This window comes from Palaemon carinicauda, chromosome 14 (genome assembly GCF_036898095.1).
Source record: "Palaemon carinicauda isolate YSFRI2023 chromosome 14, ASM3689809v2, whole genome shotgun sequence".
NCBI classification, from domain to species: Eukaryota; Metazoa; Arthropoda; class Malacostraca; order Decapoda; family Palaemonidae; genus Palaemon; species Palaemon carinicauda.
Window position 1 is genome coordinate 64,827,951 of NC_090738.1, and position 5,000 is coordinate 64,832,950.

Here is a 5,000-nt window from a genome sequence, read left to right on the forward strand (position 1 = left end):
CAGTATTCTACCATACACTTTTCCAACTACACTCAACAAACTAATACCTCTTGAATTACAACACTCATGCACATCTCCCTTACCCTTATATAGTGGTACAATACATGCACAGACCCAATCTACTGGTACCATTGACAACACAAAACACACATTAAACAATCTCACCAACCATTCAAGTACCGTCACACCCCCTTCCTTCAACATCTCAGCTTTCACACCATCCATACCCGATGCTTTTCCTACTCTCGTTTCATCTAGTGCTCTCCTCACTTCCTCTATTGTAATCTCTCTCTCATTCTCATCTCCCATCACTGGCACCTCAACACCTGGAACCGCAATTATATCTGCCTCCCTATAATCCTCAACATTCAGCAAACTTTCAAAATATTCCGCCCACCTTTTCCTTGCCTCCTCTCCTTTTAACAACCTTCCATTTCCATCTTTCACTGTCTCTTCAATTCTTGCGCCGGCCTTCCTTACTCTCTTCACTTCTTTCCAAAACTTCTTCTTATTCTCTTCATATGACTGACCCAGTCCCTGACCCCACCTCAGGTCAGCTGCCCTCTTTGCCTCACGTACCTTGCGCTTTACTTCCACCTTTTGCTCTCTATATTTTTCATACTTCTCTATACTATTACTCTGCAGCCATTCTTCAAAAGCCCTCTTTTTCTCTTCCACTTTTACCTTCACTCCTTCATTCCACCATTCACTGCCCTTCCTCATGCTGCCTCCAACAACCTTCTTGCCACATACATCACTTGCAATCCCAAAAAAATTTTCTTTTGCTAACTTCCACTCCTCCTCTAAATTACCAGTTTCTCTTACTCTCACCTCGTCATATGCCATTTTCAACCTTTCCTGATATTTACTTTTTACCCCCGGTTTTATTAGCTCTTCAACCCTCACTAGCTCCCTTTTACATCCACCTACTCTATTCCCCCACTCTTTTGCTACAACCAATTTTCCTTCCACCAAAAAATGATCAGACATACCGTTAGCCATACCCCTAAACACGTGCACGTCTTTCAATCTTCCAAACATTCTTTTAGTTATCAACACATAATCCATTAATGCCCTTTCTACTACTCTTCCATTTGCCACTCTTACCCATGTATACTTATTTTTATCTTTCTTTTTAAAAAAGCTAGCACTTATTACCATCTCTTGTTCAACACATATATCTACCAGTCTCTCACCACTCTCATTTTCACCTGGTACGCCATATTTCCCAATGACACCTTCTACCTCTCCAGCACCCACTCTAGCATTTAAGTCACCCATAACAACTACATAATTCCTTCTACCCAGTCCTTCTACACACCTAGTTAATTCATTCCAGAACTCATTCCGCTCTTCTTCACTTTTCTGAAGAATATATATATATATATATATATATATATATATATATATATATATATATATATATATATATATATATATATATATATATATATATATATATATATATATATATATATATATATATATATATATATATATATATATAATTATATATATATATATATATATATATATATATATATATATATACTGTATATATACATTATATATATATATATATATATATATATATATATATATATATATATATATATATATATATATATATATATATATATATATACAGTATATATATATATATATATATATATATATATATATATATATATATATATATATATATATATATATATATATATATATATGTATATATATATATATATATATATATATATATATATATATATATATATATATATATATATATACATATATATATATATATATATATATATATATATATATATATATATATATATATATATATATATATATATAGACATATCCAAATTTAAATCATATACATTTAGTTCAGCAATAAAGAAAAAGCCACGTTTCTAAAATAAAGGAATATATTATAAAAAAAAGAAATATATCACAATGATTTTGCTCTTAAACACATCCATTTGTGAATACAAATACGATATTCCTATCAACACAATAAATTTTGAATTTAAATTCATTCATTGCTTTAGTTCCGAAGAAAGGACTCTGTCAAAAATCTTACTTAACAGTTATACATTGTATAATTTTCCTAGAAATAAATATTTGCAAAAAAAATGAAAATATTCCTTTTAGCTTAATTAATAAAAAATATATCAATTTATTTTAACAATCCTCCCTTTAAGATATTCCTTTGTTATTTTTTTATGTCAGAAAAGAAATTAATTTTCTACAAGCATTACATATCTATATTTTCTAATTACCAACTTATCCAGATCTCATAGCAGATGAAATAAATATTGATCATAGGTACTTTTGAAGTTGCATATTTTTACTAGCATTTTTTTTCATATAAGTCTATATATATGGAAAAAGCATAGAATTCTTCATGATCATCATAGAGGTAATAAAGTTTCATGATAACTTTCCTTATTACCAAATTCATAAATGCATCAATTTAATGTACTTTTCATTGCAATGCATTTTGCTGACCATCAAAAGTATTTTCTTTCAAATTTTCTTCTTCGAAATCAATAAAAAAGTAGATTGAAAATACCTTTTCACAGGTGTGTCGAATCGCTCGTCATCATAAGGATGCTTAGAAATAATGCAATGATTCATCCTAATCCTTTTCTACTACTAATTACAAGTGTCAGTTGGTTGTGGTCTGAAGAGTTTAGAATCTATTCTCTTTATTGTAACAGGGTGAAATTAAGCTATATTGATTCACGTTTCAATAAGATATTTTATTTATTTTGCCGTTTTTATTAATGTTGAAATGATTCATAAAACTCTGAAGATCATGGTACCGCGGCTATGGCACTGCCCAAGATTAAAGAACAATGTTTTGATTTTCGAGTATTGTGATGAGGCAGGAGTAGGTTGTGAGCGTAAGGCGAGATGAATGCAACTGAGTACTTTATTATAGACACATCGAGTATATATACACACTGGGTCCCAGCAAGGTCACAAAATACAACATGCAATTCCTTGTCCAACCAGCAACCGGTTCTGATAACAGTTAACAATAAGAAATAAACAGACAGGTTGATGCAAGTTGCTGTTAGTGCGAGGGGAGAGTGAAGATACAAAGGATAATATATATAAAAAAAAGAGAATGTCGTTACTATGTACAGTCTTGTGACATAGAGGTGGTATATGGCTCCCGCCCTAAAAAATGACATAATGTACATGTTAAATAGAGCGCCCTGATCTAGAGAGGCAAATTGTTGGCGGGTCATTTAGCGGGAGATAAGCAGGTTTTAGATGATCAATGGAGACCATGTCTTCTTTGCCACGAATGTTTAGTAGGAATGCTTTCGGATTGCGTCGCATCACAAGGAAAGGGCCCGTATAAGAGGGCATTAGTGGTGGCTTGCTAGTGTTGATGCGCAGGAAGACGTGCATTGCAGAGTGCAAGTCTGTCGGTGTGTGATGCTTTTCTTTGGGCTTGTAAATCTAGCGGCGTGGAGTAAACTTTCCCATGACGTGACGTATGCGCTGGAGATCGTCGGAGGAGGTTGCAGAAGGAAAAAATTTGACAGTGACGACCAACGGGTTGCCATACACCATTTCAACTACCGAGACGCCCAGGGCATCTTTAGGAGTGGTCCTTGGTCACTGGGGGACTGTAATCCCCACACGGCCGTCCTTCTTTAGGACTATGTGTAAGGGTGACGACCATGGTCAGGAGGCCTTTTGGCAAAGGCCCATTTCTTCCATTTTGGCAAATGTCTCTTTGGTGGCTGCCAACTAATCCGGTGCCAGTCGTCTGAATTTGGCTAATACTGGCGATCCCGTCGTCGTAATGATAAATACCGTGTTTGGAAGGAGCCGTGGGCGTTTGGCAAAGTTCTGGACGGGAAACTTCCGGCTATGTCGTAAGGAAGTGGGCGTAGGCATGCGTGGGTGCGCTCATGTGGAGAGGGAGGTTGGAGGGGGTGGAAAGAAAAGATGTAAACAAGTACGAGTCTGCGTTGACTAATCGTCAGTGGGCGACATCAACCAGAAAGTGGAAATGAGCGAGGAATTCTGCACTGAGGATTGGTAAAGTGATGTCAGCAACGAGAAACTTCCAATTAAATTTTTCGTTTCCAAGCAATAATTTGAGGTTCGCATAACCGTAGGTGGGTATCGCAGATCTGTTGGCAGCTACCAGGCGGACGTCGGCAGTCTTAGACAGACCACGTCCTGTCCTGAAGAGTTCCCTTGGCAAGAGAGAACGACAAGCACCCGTGTCCACCAAAAATCGCACGCCCGTCTTGCATCATGTAAAAAAAAAAAAAATAGAAACAAGGGAGGCTACCACCACGAACGATGGACTACTTACAGGTTTTTGGCCAATAACAATCCTTGGCACATTTCTTCGCGGCAGCACCGAATCTGGAGTGGTAGTAGCAAAACTGCGTCTAATGGGCGGCACTAAGTGGCTGTAGAAGTCATTGGTTGGGGCGCGAGCGAGTGGTGGGTGATGGGTGACTTTGTCGCCGTTCAGGCATGTCACGGGGTAGGTGTGTGTGTCCTACAGCATTCGCTTCAGTTTCGGTTGACGTTGAATAGGTGTCATCTTTGTCAGGATTGGAGGCGTTGATTGAGGTGGCTGTGCATAAGGGTGTCGGCTTTGGTCTTCAAGTCCTTCATGAGTAAACTATCGACATCGGGTATGGCAGCGCGTACAGAATCGGGTAAACGGCGTATCCAAAGGGCACAAAGGAGGTTCACCTCAATAGGAGAGCCGTCTGCGGCAGGTTGCATGCGAGCGATACTGGTCATTTCCCTGAGGGCGAGCGAAGCCCTTTGGTCCACCAATGGTTGTTGTGAGACCTGAAAAAGCTTTGCTAAACAGGCGGCTGGCGACTGCGAGTACTGCTGCAGAAGGTATGTTTTGAGGGTGTCATACGCTATTGGGGTATCTCCTTGTTCACAAAGCCAGTCGGAGATTTCCGGGAAGGTGTCTTCCGGTATCACCGCAAGAA